The sequence below is a fragment of the Tamandua tetradactyla genome, chromosome 3 (genome assembly GCF_023851605.1).
Source record: "Tamandua tetradactyla isolate mTamTet1 chromosome 3, mTamTet1.pri, whole genome shotgun sequence".
NCBI lineage: Eukaryota > Metazoa > Chordata > Mammalia > Pilosa > Myrmecophagidae > Tamandua > Tamandua tetradactyla.
The window spans coordinates 216,493,391-216,508,977 of NC_135329.1; the positions used below are offsets into that span (position 1 = coordinate 216,493,391).

Below are 15,587 nucleotides of genomic sequence, written 5' to 3' on the forward strand. Positions count from 1 at the left end.
CACACACTAAGCACAAAGGACAGAAAGCAAGTTCGGCCACCACCAGTCACGACCCAGGGGGTTGCACACACCTTCACCTGCCAGCTGGCCCGGCTCCTCCTGTGCAGCAGGCACCCTCTGAGCCGGGCCAGTGCCAGCCACGTAGGCCCACCACTCGGTCTCTGACTGAGAAGGACCATGCTCTGCTCCCAGCCTCCCCAAACACCCGCTGGCCCACCACCACCCCCAGCCTCCCCTGCACTGTGTGACAAGGCAGGGCCCGGGCTCAGGACGGCGCTCACTGCTTCCACACCATGCCTCTCGGCCTGCAAGAGGGGCAGAGGCAGTACCTTCCTGGGGACGTTGGTGCTGGCAGGGCCTGCCCCGCATCTGGCACAGAGTATTTGTTTGGCTGGGTCCAATCTCACGTAAAACTTATTACCTGGTCTTAGGTACAGTATAAGTATCTGCAAAACAATTAGAAATTTTGAGAAAACATGCCCATGACCAGCCCCCACATCCTGAACAAACAGAGGCCAGTGGGGTAGGGGGGTGGGAGTGCAGGGGATCAGAATAACCTCTCTTCCAAAGTTTAAAAAAGAACCGCTCCAGCAAATAGCAACACATAAACCAGATGACTGGGCCGTTCCCAAGAGAAAATGTAATTCCATCACCGTTTGAACAGCACTCCTACTTGGAATGCCGGTTCAGGCTTTCATGCCCTGAGAAATGATTTATTGTTTCAAGCTTAGACATCAATCCAACAAAAGCACTTGACTCACAGAAAGACAGAATACTTCATAAACAGTAGTAAACTAACAAAGCCTAACAGTCACATTTTTAACAGAGTGGACTCCAAAATATTTATAAGCACAACCACATTAAGGTACCATGTTAAAATTATTAGGTTAAATAAGATATAATTAAATAATGTCATTAATTCCTATTTAAAACAAACAGGAAAAAATGCCTTTAATAAAAGCAGTGGCTTGCCACCTCGATCCTGGCGCCCTGCAGCAACGCAGCCAGAGGAAGCACTGTACACCCTCGCCTTGGCGCGGTGGTGCCACTTGCCACTTGACAGCTGTGTTTTTAAGGTCCATCTCACTCCTGTTCCTCACATCACAGAACCCAGCCCATTTGCATTTATGGCATCTCCTTAAAAGCGTGTAATTGCCGAAATCAGGACCAGAGGTTCGCAGGTTGGGGGGAAGCTGGGAGCAGGCAATTTCAGAGTCCAAGCAGAAACATGGTAGAGCATCCTCAGCGTAAAAGGCCAGGGACAAGGTCCTCACCCAGACTCTCTCACCAAGGCTACCATGTGCACGCACTCCTAAAGCCACTCACACTCATTCATCAACCTACGCTGCCAGATACTGGTATAAAACAGGCAGGCCTTCAGATCCCCTTGACCCCTTGGAGCTCCCAGTCAGTAAGAGAAGGGACATTAAACAACTGATGTCACAATGAGCTATTGAAATTTCACAATTGGAACCGTGTTAGGAAGGAGTAAAAAGGATTTCAGGCTTAGCTTAACACGAAGGAGTATGAGCTAAGAGATCAAGGAAGGAGGAGGAGAAGGGAGTGGGGAGAGAGAAGAAAAGGAAGGCGTATGTGCAAAGGCCCCGGGGCCAAGGGGACTTGGAAAGAGCAAGGAAGGAAAGTAATACTGGGGCAAAGCTCAGCCACTAGAGCAAGTGCTTTCAGGTGAGGCAGGTAAAACAGAGGCCGCATAGAGAACGTGAGTGGGGCCTGGGTGCTAAGGACATGGGCTTCCAGCAAGGATTGGTAGGTGGCAGATACGCACCTTCTTTGGGCAGAGCTCACCTAGGGTCCTGTGTACTGTGGACTGTACCAGAGCTAGCCAGACCCTAGACCAGCGCCCAACCCAGAGAACTCATAAGAGAGCCAGAGAAACAAACACCCCTAAACTCCTCTCGTGCCAGCTATCATCTTCCCAAGGACTTGGTTTCTCTCTTTTTTTTTTTTTTTGTAAAAAAGGGGGCTAAACAGCATTCCCCCCCCATGGAAATATTAAATGTGGGTTTTTTTAGTTACTACAAAGTAATATATGCTACTGCAAAAACCTCTACAATACCAACATGTACAAAAAGAAAGATGAAGTTCCTCACAGCCCATTTCCCTGACACCCCACGGGGTGCTGCTGTCACTTTAGAGATCCATGTACTTAAAGAACAGACGCTATCTATCACCTGAGCTCTGTGTATAGGTCTTTCCAAGTACAGAGAAACAAAATAGACAAAAGTATCACTTTTATAACACACCCTGGCGTTACAACCTTGAATATGCCAGGATCTCCACATACGCTTGTTACCTTCCTTAGGATAATTCTAATAAGCAGAACTGCTGGGACAAGGGAAATGACCACTTAAAACCTTAACACATAAAACTTTTCTGGAGGACTGTTAGAGAAGCAGTATTATTTATTCTGCAGAGCAAATAATAACAATGACACTTATATTGTGCTTACAGTGTATTGGGCTCTGTTCTAAGCACTTTTCAAATGTTAATTTATCTAAACCTCACAGAAACTCCACAAGAGAGGAATTATTATAATCACCAGTAATAGGTAACATTAAACCCTAAATCTGTGCTAATATGATGGGCATAAATGGAATCTCCTTTAAGCTGAATTTCTTTTTGGCAAAGCTAAATCATTTTTATTATTACCCACTGTACTTCGTATATTTATGTGCTTTCCCATTTAATAAGAGAACCGCATTGGTTCGTAAAAGCTCTTTACATAGTGTCTGTTAAGCTCATACAAGCACAATATGTTGTATATTTTTTTCTGGGTTTGCCTCTGAATCTTGCTTATGCCATCTTCTGTCCAAGAGGAATTTTTTAAATCCTCATACTGTTAATAGTATCTGTCTGTATTTCCTCTTGAGGTTTCTGGCTTTGGTGTGATGATGAGAACAGATTAAATCTGTAGTTTTCAAAATTTTGGGTCCTTGAATGTTTTCTCCCAATAAATTCTTCGAAGATAGCAGCAGTGAAAGCCAAGCTGCACCAGCTGAAGTGGCTCTGGAGCCCCAGGCACCCACCACCCATCATCACCCCCAAGGGCACCTGCTCCCAGGCAGCCCTGTGGCGTCTTTGGAGAAGATCCCAACATGTGCTACATCCACCACTGGCAATGGGGCCATTAAAATCCCTTCTCGTTCTACAGGGCTGCACATGTAACATGAGAGTACGCAGGAGAGCCAGAATCTCTTCCCCAACCCTGCTGAAACACACTGTCAGCTAACAACAGCTCCAATGACAGTCAACACAACACTGAACCTGAAAGGCATTCAAAAGTGCAGCCTCTCAGAGAGGCAATGCTTGCCCAAACAACTCGATACTGACCTCAAGGCCATCACCAACCCCGAAGCAGAGGAAGCAGTGAGAGTGACCAGGACAAGGGGTATGGGAGACCTCGTTTCCATCCCATCTCAGATCCCACTTCTGTAACTGTGTGAAATAGCGCCTACCTCGGGGCTATGGGGAGGGATAAATGAGATATGCACAGCAAGTGCTAAAACAGCACGTGGCACCGAGTTGGTGCTCATTAAATGTCAGCTACTGGTTTATATCGTAATTACTGGTATTATAGTCTCCTTGCTAGAAAAGGCATTCTGATCGACAAAGGGGATGTCGATCTACTGTCCCCTCAGTTACATGAAGGCATCCTGCGGACGGCCCGGACCTGCGTGCCAGGAAGTGAGGACGGGGTGTATCAGTGGAGGCAGCCCGAACAGTGGCGTGGCCAGGGGCAGCTACAGACACTGTGGCCCAACTTTATCCTAAACAACCCAGCCCCTTTTTCATCACTCACATGTACCCAGGGAAGAAAACTAACCTGACAAAAAGAACTTACTGACCTCAGTTCAGTGACACTTCTTCCCACAAGAAACGCTCTATAAAAATACATCCTTAAGGTCCATTAAAATGCAGCATCACTTTTTTTTTACTTTTTTATTAATTAAAAAAAATTAGCAAACAAAACATTAAGATATCATTCCATTCTACATATACAATCAGTAATTCTTAATATCATCACATAGTTGTATATTCATCAAAATGCAGCGTCACTTTTGACATGGGATACCTCATCTGAATGGAAGCAGAAGGTGTCTTACTTTCCTCTAAACTTAAGTTCCAAAATCCCCAGTCTACGGCACACCCCAGCAGAGGGTGACTGGAACACACCTCCAAAATCAATGAGCTGGGTCTCTGCCTGCCCCCACCCCAGGACTGGGGCAAGCGGCCACTGGAGCAACGGCGTCCCTCTGGCTAGGACAGCAGGGGCTCAGGCCCTAGCTCCGCAGACCAGACAGTACAGGCCAAAACTCAAAGCTCCTGAGAGGCTGGGCCCACCGATAAACTCTGCTACCCAACTCTGCGTCCTGGTCCACGGGCCCAGCCTGAGTCTGCCACCACAGTTGTCTCTCATTTTCTGCTTCCTTCGCATTCACTTCCACCAGGTATTAATTTATCACTCCCGGCAGCTTCTGAACAGCAAAAGCCCAGCCGTTTCCAATAGAGAACGGTATGGCCGAATTCTCCAGGAGTGATGAAATGTTTCTTCTGCTCTGGCAATTAAGACAGCACAAAGTCGCCTTTCCTCTGCTGCCACCCCCCTCACATCAAAGGATCAAAATTCAAAGCCATTCCTGCTGCACTGAAACCTCACAATGAAGCTGGAAAATGGAAGCGGATTACTGGGCATAAATATGCAGTAGTTAAAAGGAAAGTTATAACAACATTAAACTGCAGCCACCCCACAACGTGTGGAAACTTCTAGAACCAGAATCCTTCTGGTAAACATCAGGAGGGGCATCCACAGAAAGTAGGTTGCAGACCAGTGGTCAAGATCAATGGCTCCAGCTGCACATGGTCAGGTTGCCATGTTGCTCTGTCAATCTCGCTACAGTAACAGCTCCCCAGGGACTCTCGGAACAGGGCACTTGGAGGTTTGCATATTGCATGGCTGTGCAGCTGCTGACCACAGAATATTCTGCAGCTCAGGGCTTCTCAGGCCACATCTGCCTTGGTCGTCAGGCCTCCTTCCTCAGTCCTCTCCACTCTCCCCAGGGAACCCCAGGGCTCACCTGGGGACAGTCCAGCGGTCTTCTCCCCTGCAGGAGAAAACGCTGAGCCTACAGAGGGCAGAGTGACATTGGTCTGCCCTGTGCAGTCCTGCTTCCTCTCTGATTGATTACTGTTCTCTTAGGAAAGTATCAGTTTATATAAAAGCCTAGGACAGAGAAAGCTATAAAGGTCTTATGGGGGGGGTAGGGGGAAAGGGGCTGTGTGTGTTTAAGGCATGAAAATACTTCCCTCCCACACAAATGTGAGCTCTTCTCCAGAAAGATGCCACAGCGCCAAGGCAGGAGAATATCTGGGAAAGCTCAATAAGTTTTAAAAATAGATAATTGAACACAGATTTTAGAATTCTCATGAGCTACCTGAAACAAATTCAATCTCTCACATTTTTGATATCCCAAAATCCATTCTGATGGAATTTCTAACTGGGTGGCATTTTGCATTTCCAATTATAATGGAGTAATTGTGTTGCCATAGTTACTGCAAAATTCTGCAATAACTTTTGTTGCTCTGTAATTGCCATAGTGTATATTTGTGTACAAGCAGCTGAGTTTTCTTAATTCAATCCCTCCCTCCCCCTAACTACCACCACCACCTTTCCTGGTTGAATTCTGAAACCACCACAGCAGCTTTCACTTGACAGTCCCTAAGGTAATGCACAGAGTTATCAGAAACAATTAAAACTCCAGGTGACCAAGAAGGCAGGGTCCTTTTACAAAAGAAAAAGTGAAACCAGGCCAAGATGTGAACCTGCCAGCAGCCCCCAGAGCTTCCCTGGCTTAGTGAGAGCTTGTTTACATGTTTACTCACAGGCCTTCCATGCTTTAGGTAGGTTCTGGAATACACAGAAAATCTTGAGCGGAGAAAAAGGAGGGGAAGCCAAGCCCTGCACAAGCAGGGCTGCTCTCAGCAAGCAATTAGGTAGGTCTCTACAGTAATGCAATTACGATTTAGTTAAGAAAGTCATTAGTTCTAAAATAACTTAAGTTTAATTTCTGCAACGCTTTATTTGAAAATTGTGTCACAGCAGGTCAATTTACAACATGCAATAAAGAAAACACTCATATCAGCTGCTGCAAGTTATTACAAATTTTTGATGTGCATTAAATGAGTACACTGGGTTCCACCCCCGGCCTTTCCAACTGATACGCACAGCCTCCTGCTATAACAGTGTCAAATAATTCAACGCTAAATGTAAATACGAGATAATGTGCTTGTAATCCCATGGTGTGTTTCTGCAATGCTGGGGAAATGTGGATATCTGGGCAGGACTGAGCCACATCTCCTGCCTCTCGAAATCACGTGGGCAAACCCACTCAGGGCAGTGGGCTGCAACTCCCCCACCCCTACCCTACCAGTTGGACACACATGCACCACCACGACGGCAGACACCGACGCCGAGAACCACAGGGAAGGACATTTTTCTGCAAATTCACAGCATTCTACAAAGTTACATAAACGGTTTCACGCCTCGGGTCTGGGAACCCTCCCCCCCCCCCCCCCGCCCCTCACTTCCCATCGGATCCCACCTGTTCATGGGGCAACTGGCTCTTGAATTCCGACCAAATCAGGCACCGAAGTCGCAGACGTAACTGCACCCCAGTACCGCCGCGGCCAGGGCCCCCTTACCGACCGGCCGGGGTCACCCCCGAGTGCCCGCGGAGGAGTACCGCCTGCCCCTTCACCCCTAAACAGGTAGGCGCAGCTCGGGTCTCCTCGAGGGCGCTGACCCGCAGGCGGCGTCAAAACACCGGCTGTTTTTTTTTGGGGGGGGGGGGAGATGCGGGTTGCGGAGAGAAGATTAAGAATTTGGTCTAGCTCTCCCCTCCAAAAACACATCGGCTCTGGACACCCACCGCGACCAACCGCTGCCTTTCTTTTCTCGCGCGCCCGGAGGTACGGCCGGAGGATGAGTCCGCAGCCCGGCCGGGACCTCGCGCGTCACCCACCTCGGCCCGGGACCGCAGGCGCCGTCTGTCCCCCCGGGCCCTGCGCACCGACCGTCCCCCGACCCCGGGCTCTACGCGCGGACTGTCCGCCTCGGGCCCTGCGCGCCGTCCGTTCCCCCTGCCACCTCCCGGGCCCTGCGCGTGCACCGTCGCCCCCGGGCCCTGTCCGCCGTCCGTCACTCCCGGGCCCTGTGCGCGGACCGTTCGCCCCGGGCCCTGCGCGCCGTCCGACCCCCCCACCCGCGGGCCCTAAGCGCGGACCGTCCCCTCCGCAGACCCTGAGCGCCGTCCGTCCCCCCGGGCCCTGCGCGCGGACCGTCCCCTCCCCGGACCCTGCGCGCGAACCGTCCCCCCCGGGGCCGCGGGCTCCGGCGGGCGGGGCAGGGGAGGAGGGCGCGCGTAAGGCGCGCGGAGGGCGCGGGCTCCGGCCGCTGCGCTTCACCTGCTGGCGGGGCCCGGGCCGCAGCCCTCGCAGCCGCGAGCCGAGGGGAGGACGCGCCGGGGCGGGAGGGCGTGGAGGGCCGGGCAGGCGCGGGCTCTGCCGGGGCCTGAGGCGGAGCCGAGGGCTGGGCCGGGGCCGTGGCCCCGCGGGAGCCCGGTCCGGGCGGGCGGGGCGGCCTGCGGGCCTGCGGGAGCGCGGCGGGGCCGGGCCCGGCGGCGGCCCGGACAATGGCCCTACGCGGGGCGGGCGGCGCGGGCTGCGCTTACCGCGGCGGGCGGCGGCTCCGGGCGTGCGCGGGCGGGCGGCGGCCGCGCTCTAGCCCTGCTCGGGCGCTGCGAGCCGCATCTCCTAAGTCGGCGCCGCGTCCGCCCGGCGGCTCGGGCTCGGGCGGCGGCGAGAGGCGGGACGCGGCCGCGGCGGCGCCGGGGGCCCCGAGCGCTGAGGCGGCGGCGGCGCGGGCGGGCGCGCGGTCGACTCGGGCGGCGGCTGGGACGGTGCACCGCGGCGGCGGCCCCACAACCTCCCCTCCTCATTCACAAAAAATTGACCCACGTTGAACCATGATGCCTCTGCCCCCCGCCGGGAGCCAGCGAGCCCTGGATAGGCCGCTCCGGACGCCCGTCAGTCGCTCCGGCCCCGCCCCCCCCGCCGGCGGCGCGTCGGCGATTGGTTCGGGCGCCCTTGCATCACCTCCTCTCCCGGGCTCCTCCCGCCCGCCTGGCCTCTACTGAAGAGCTCGTCAATTACGGCCCGGCCCCGCCCGCCGCCCGCCTCACGGGGCGCCCAGACGCCCTTCCATTGGTCCGCGCGGAGGCCTGGAAGCGGCCCCGTGTGCTCCCACCCCGCGTCCAGCGGGCGGCCCAACCACCAGGCCCGACGCGCCTAGGAACTGCGGAGACGCTCCACCTCTGCCCGCCCACCCACGCAGGTCCTGGACCCCATTGGCTGCCGAAGCTGCCAATTACACGGGGGCGGGGCTAACCACCGGGCCTCCAGACGCGACCGTGGGCGCTTCGCCGTTGAGGCGGTGCTGGGAACTGGGGTGCGCAGTGACTGGGGACACGGGCCCTCGGTCGCACCCGAACGCCCCCCCGGCGCAGGCGCAGCGGTCCGGGTTGCGCGGCCGAGTTGCTCCCGGCGGGAGCAAGTTAGGCCTCCCCGCGGCCGGCATCTTGGGGGGGGGGGGGCCTGGCCGCGGGTCACGTGGTGCTGCGTGCTCTCGGAGACGCTGCGGGCAGCGTGAGGGGCGAGTGCGCAGGCGCGGCGGCCTCGCCCTGCCTGGTGACGGGAGCGCGGCGGGGTGGTGGTTGCGGCCGAAGGGCAGCCCCGGGCTGTCGGGCCCACGCGTGCTTTCCCTGAGGGCTCACGTTGTCGGGGCTGCTGGTTTGGTGTGTGCAGTAGCGCGAACGTGGCCGCGCGTGGGCCCTCGGCCTCCCCCTACGCGGCGCGGCGCCTGGCCGTGGGGCACACGCCCTTCCGCGCGCGGCGCGTGCAGGTGCCGGAGCCCGGGTCGCGCACGCGGGAAGGAGGACGCCGGTGCGTGGCAGCCGCGGGGCTGCGAATCCTGCCCGCAAGTTCCCGAAACTGGGTTTTGCTGAGCGTGGGCCGCCGCGTGGGGACGTGCAACGAGGGGCCCCCGCCGAGGCGCCCCAGAGGGTCACCGGGACCGGACGGGAGCCCCTGAGCCGCAGGCAGCGCCCTGGGCCGGGCCGGGCGCGTCTCTTGGGTGGGGAGGGCTCTGCGGTGCGGAATGGTTTGAAGCCCCGTTTCAGCCAGACCTGTTGGCCGCTGCTCAGAAACCCGAGGTCTGCACCGCATCTTACTCCCGGCCGCTGGGGCGAACCCCACTCCTTCTTAACACGTTTCGGAGGCTGGCAGTCCGCTTTCCTCCCGGGGTGGGTGGGTGGGTGCTGTCCGGCCTGGGGCGGGGGCGCGTCCTCCCCGCCCTGCTGCACGCTCTCCTGCCTCCCAGCTTCCAGGCCTCCCGGTGGCTTTGGTCCTGAGAAAGCTCCAGGTAGTTCCTGTGCAGCGGGGCACGTCGGAACTAGAAAAGACTTCTCGTGCAGCCGGCTCCCACCCGCCTGCCACATCAGGGAAGGGAGAATGTAGGCAGCTCACTTGAGAGTGGCTTCCAAGGGTTGCCCACCGCATGTACCAGGGTATTCTCGGTTTTCAGGATAGGGCAGCAGGAACCCAGAGTTCAGAGAATTTAGAGACTAGCGGTTGACTGGACGACATGTGAACTTGCGCAGGCCGCCCCGGTCGCCGAAGAAGAAACATGCATGTAGAAATTGCCAGAGGTCACTAGCTCACTTGAAGTTATCTGCTGAATTAAATAAAGGAGAGGAGAGGCTCCAGCTACCCGATAATAGACACCCTCCATATCCATTGTCACATCAAGTACAAGAGCCTTAGAGTGAAAAACCTTCACCAGTCCCAAACTTCAACCTGGGCCTTTCTAAGTTTTATGCTCCAGAATACTTTTCAGGAGAGAAAGTTATAAATATTTCTGCTTTAATGACAGTCACTGTTTGTTTTGGAAGCAGTAGGCAATGAATGGCAGGGTTTTAAACAGAGGGGGTAGCTGAAGGAAGCACAGTTAAGGCTCACCGGGGACCTGGCGTGTGGTGGCCATGGTCCCCTCTTCAGGTTTTCATAGAGCCTGACATGGGGTCAGTGCCACCTAACAGAGGATAAATATCGAGCTTTAAAATTATTTCACAGGGTGTTTAAAAACATTCAGTAACCAGAAGAAAATATGAAATCCCCCATGTAAGTCTAGTTAACTTACAAGTACGACATGAGAGAGACGTGTCTGAGCAGAAAGGTCCCATGGCAGAGTTCCAGATGATCCTCTTCGGCAGAATTAGTGGAAAATTAGTTCCATTCATGGAAAAGGTAGAATTCCATTCAAAGGCCTGAGTAGCCCCACCATCCTGCCCCAGGGACACCACCCAGAGTCCTGAGGGCCCCCACAAGCCTGGAGATGTCAGGCAGGAAGGGGAGTTCCTGAAGGAGAGGGGCTCAGGCCTGGGCTCCCTGTGCAAGGGGCTGCCTGGTGGGAGGAGACTTGCTTGGTGTGAGCAGGAGAGCTGAGCTCAGTGTAGCAGACAGAGGGAGGTGGGTGCAGGGGCGCTCCGCACAATAAGAGGGAGCTCTCTGCATCCCTGCAAGCGGTTTTCACACATGTCACTCTGCCAGAGCTGTGGGACAAATACCACATAGTAGGTTGGCTCAATGACAGGCATGTGGTTGACTCGAAGTTTCAGAGGCTAAAAGTCCAAAATCGAGGCATCATCACACCACCTTTCTCCCCAGGGTCTAGCATTTGGGTGCCAGGTCACCAGAATCATCAGGGGTCCCATCCTGGCACCTCGGCCTCTGCATCTCTGCCTGCATCTGTTCTTCCAGTTGTCCATGGACTTGTGGCCCTGCGTCCTCTTTATCTGGTCTCCAGTAAAACGGAGTGAGACCCACCTTGGTTCAGTTCACCACCCCTTCGATAGTAACATCTTCATGAGGTCCTGTTTACTGTGGGCCCCGGCCACAGGCACACAGGGTAAGGCGAAATACACGCCTTTGCCGGGGACCTGGCCCGGTGCACCGCAGCTAGGAAAGCGGGCATGACGACAGCCTAGGGCTGCTGGTAAAGAGGGCATAAGTCTTCAGAAATAAAGACAGCTCCCAAGGACTCAAATTTTAAAATCTAGAGCTAGTAGAAGTTTCATTAAGTGGGCAGTTATAAAATAAATATGCAAAAAACAATAACTTTCAGAGACACTGGTGACATTCAATAAGTTATAAATGCTAATTTTCATTGAGCATTTAATATGTGGCAGGCATTGTGTCTAGCATTTTATGTGCATTACAAACCATGTTGGGAAATTCCCAATCACACTAGCAAAAGAAAAATTTTAAATACTTACAGAATAAACTTAGAAATAAATGTATACGTTCTATGTGAAGAAAACTACAAAACATTGTTGAGAAGCATAAAGGGACACAGGAGTAAACAGAAACATGCCATGTCTTTAAATTGGATACTTTGTAGAGTACAGATACCAATTTTTCCCCAAGTTAACCTATAAATGTAACATTCCCCAACAGAATGCCTCAGGAATTAACAAAATGGTTGAATTGCTTATCTGAAAGAATAGATATTTGCAACGAGTCAAAACGAAGAATAATGAGGGAGAAACTGTGCTTCCAGAAAATACAACCTGTTACCTGGCTCAGAATGAAAGCAGTGTGACGCTGGCCCAGGTCACGGGAGAGTGATAGAAAGTAAAGAACAAGCCCCAGTAGGTTAACCATGACTGCAGTCTCACACCTGGCCAGTATTTGTGTGTCCTGCCTGTTCCTGGTGGTAAGTGTCCTTGCAGGCTGGTCGGTGCCTGGCCATACTAATTGTTAAATATTCAATCCCCTGTAAGGATTGAAAATATAATAAAGATGGCTTCTTGAATCAGTGAGAAAAGACTGTGGTGTGACACTTGTATCATCACTCCAGAGAAAACAATAAAGGTGGATTCCTACTAAATTGGCTGGAGTAAAGGTTTAAGTGTTAAAAAATGAAAACCGTAAAAGTACTAAGAAAAACCTAAGCAAGGGCGGTGCAGCCGTGCTGGGTGGTAGACTTCTCGCCTACCATGCTGAAGACCCGGGTTTGATTCCTGGAGCCTGACCACGTTAAAAGAAAAAAAAGCCTTAAGTGATCATGTCTTTAGGATCGTGAGACGCCATCAACAGCCATAAAGGGAAGAGTGATACACTTGACCACTTTAAAGTTGGGGGGTCTGAGCAACAGGAAAATGGGTAGACCCAAATCGTGGCGTACCCTTCATACAAGGGTGTATTACTCAGCAATAGAAAAGAATGGACTGTTGACACAGATGAGTGAGTCTCAAAATCGTCATGGTGCATGAAAGAAATCAGATGTGGAAGAGAACTTTAGCTGTGACTCCATTTTTCTGGAATTTAGAACCCAGCCTAAAGAATCTATGGGCTAGAAATCAGAGCGGTTCTTTCTTCGGGGGCTAGGAGGTGGCCAGTGGACTGGCTGTGACCAGGCATAAGAGAACTTTCTGGGTGATGCACTCTTGTTAGGGCAGAGATTGCACGGCTGTACACACCTCTCTCAGAGCTCGTTGGATGTAAGAGCTATGTTTTTCACAAAGAGATTTTTTAACTCAAAAGGAAAAATACTGGAGATAATAGCTGCCCCTGGTGGGGGGGGGGGGGAACCTGTTGGTACATCAGAAACATAAATAAAATTTAAAAGACAAATGACTGGGGAAAGTGTTTGTCTCAGATTTCATTAAGGCTTGAACCTGAAAGACACAGGTGCACATTCCTAAAAGCAAAAGGGGCAGAGACACAAACAAGCCAATACAAAGAAGAAATGCCTGATAAACACGACAAAATGTTCCATCACTGGTAGTAACAGAAACACAGTGCTTCGTCTAGCTAGTTGATAAAAGCAAATGTGAGAAAATAAACAGTTACACACTAAGTGTAAAAACCTTTCAACAGCTATTTAGCTGGGCACATAAATGAAACTTTACAACTTTGCATATTCACATAGTGATTCCACTTGAGAACTTTCTTTGAGTGAAATAAATATGGCTGTTGATAAAGATGTAGCTAAAAGGTTCACGGCAACATTATTTGATGAGAGCAAATGTGAGAAAATAAACACAGTTGCACACTAAGTGTAACAACCTAAGTTTCCAAAAATAGTGTATTTAATATCACGGAAAGAAATTCACGGTAAGGTTTTAAGTGAAAAGAATGACTACGGAATAGCCTTACAGTGATATATATTTTATAAATGAAAATATTTATAGGCACAAAAAAAAGATGGGAAAAGATACACATCAAAATGTTTCCAGTACTTTCTTCAGGGTATTTGGAAGAGGAGAGGTGATCATTTTCTTGTTGACGACCTCAGGTTTCTAAGTTCTTCAGTGAACAAGGCTGGCTGACGTCTGTAGCAAGAAGTGCCGGCAGCACACGGAATTAAGGAACATGGGCCCAGCACGCCTGCAGGCTGGGGGCCGCAGCCGGGGTGGGGACACGCCGGGCGGGACACCTCGCAGCCCTCAGACTCCCGAACTCTGGACGCATCCTCCGTGCTGCTGGCCCTGCGGCCACTGGCCCTCCGAGGCTTTGCCCCCAAACCCACGTCCGACTCGGGGGACGCCGTCAACCCCGGGGGGAAGCAGAGAAAGCGGCCCTGGACTGCAGCTGCCAGTGCTGACCACTGCAGCCCAGCCGTCACCTCTGGGAAGGTGGCCTGGCCTGGCAGGCCCAGCGGGAGGCCCCAGGACTGCAGCTTGTTGTTGGGTGGGTTGTAATTGCTTTTGCTTTTCGGAGGAGGACTTTGGAACCGTCACCCCAGGGGCAGTGCCAGAGCCCGAGAAGGAAGCCGTGGAGCAGCACCTCGAGGGCGTGGGAAAGGTCAGGAGGAAGCAGGGAGGCCGCGGCCAGGGTCCTGGCCCTCTCTGTGGGCCAGGCAGTGAACGGACCGAATGGCGGTCCAGGCCATGGACTTGGGTGTAGAGCATTTTTCGAGAAGCTTAATTAAGAAGTGTCCTAGCCCGGGCACCCTCAGAGTAGACCCTGACACAGTCTCATCAGGGCGTGTGATCCTGGGAGGCGGGGGCAGGGGACAGGGAGGGGGCGGGCGGGGGCAGGCAGGGGCATTGCACCCCCGGTTGGGGTTGTGGCCAGCAGCTGGCCAGATCTGCACGCGTGTCTGGAGAGGAGCAGGGAAGGCTGTGCGTCCATCCGCGCCTGCCCCACAGGTGTGTCCACCCTTCCTCGTGGGCAGGTGAGTGTTGAGAAGGCCAGGTCAGGGCAGAAGGGCCCTGGACTCCATGGGCCACGCAAGGAGCCGCCAGGGTTGCCTGAGGGAACCTGCCCAGAACAGTCACTGCAGCCGCACCTGGAGCCAGGTGAGCCCAGGAGGAGAGGCGGGGCCAGGCAGCCCAGCACGCGGGCATCTCCCACCGGACCCTGGACGTGTCTCCCGCGTCCTGCTCGCAACAGGTATCCTGGTTGGGGTGACAAACGATGTGGTCACCCCAGCACCTTCAGGAGCTGGCCAGGGAGCAGGCGTGGGACGGTCAGGGGCTTTGTTTTGTGTTTTAGTGCGGGAGCCCTCAGCACGGCGGGCTGACGGGGACGTGGGGAAGGGGCCCGTGGTGGCCCCAGAGGAAACACGGCCCTAACACGTGGGTCCCAGTGGAGGCCTGCGGGCCGGTACATAGGCGCCAGGCCACAGCTGTCCAGCCAGATGTGCCCCGCCCTCTTCCTTTGACGCCCTGCTTTTGTGACCATCTGGGACCTGGAATTCTCGGAGTCCTCAGGACTCTGGGCCAGAATGGAGGGTGCCTCAGAGCTGGCTCCCAGACCCCCTCTCGCCCCCTTCTCTTCCTACTGCTGGCCCCTCGCACATCTCGAGGGGTCTCACCCACAGACTCTCCAACCCCCACTCCCCACGGACTCCCCTCAGAGCTAAGTGTGGACGCCCAGTGGTGTGGCCTGCCTTTGGGAGGACACAACTAGAAAAGGGGCCCCTGCAGGCCCTGGTAGTGGGTTCAGGCCACGTGGGTATAGATTTCCAGGGCCCCAGCTACCTGTCATCCAGGTGACTTCTCACCTGGGCGGCCATACTAGGTCCTCTTGGCCCAGGGCCATGACCTTCAGCTCAGGCTCAGGGGAAATATTGAACACTACAAGCAGCAAAACCCTGGAAGAGTAGAGGCTCTAAGGGAAGGAGAAGACTGTGAATATGCATAGAAGCATGTTTTCAGGTGCGGGGACAGGAACTCAAGGATGCCAACCTTAATTTGGAAGACAGATATGATCAGAAGCTGAGAACAGGAGTGAGCGTTGGGCGATAACGAGGATGAGGAGCCCTGGCTGTGCTGGCTGTGAACCAGGCACTGTGTGAGGCAGCTTTGGTGGGGACTGAACAGGAGCCTGAGAGGTGCTGAGGCCCCGACAGAGGCCAGGGCAGTGTGTCAGAGGCCAGGGCAGTGTGTCAGAGGCCAGGGCAGTGTGTCAGAGGCCAGGGCAGTGTTTGGAAGCCTCCAAGGATG

General features: G+C 53.8%; 1 protein-coding gene across 7 annotated transcripts in view; it reads right to left on the reverse strand.

Annotated features, from left to right (window-relative positions):
• The window catches only part of HDAC4 (histone deacetylase 4), a 410,616-nt gene extending 402,503 nt beyond the window's left edge, over window positions 1-8,113 (reverse strand). For 2 of the 7 annotated variants that reach the window (XM_077155613.1, XM_077155604.1), the window contains exon 1: window positions 1,345-5,651. The gene's annotated coding sequence lies outside the window, so the exon portion shown is untranslated. Of the gene's footprint in view, window positions 1-1,326; window positions 5,652-6,620; window positions 6,877-6,947; window positions 7,052-7,482; window positions 7,542-8,034 lie in introns of those variants that run through there. The other 5 variants (XM_077155606.1, XM_077155607.1, XM_077155612.1 and 2 more) reach the window with 5 other exon arrangements.
• Between the last annotated feature and the right edge of the window lie 7,474 nt (window positions 8,114-15,587).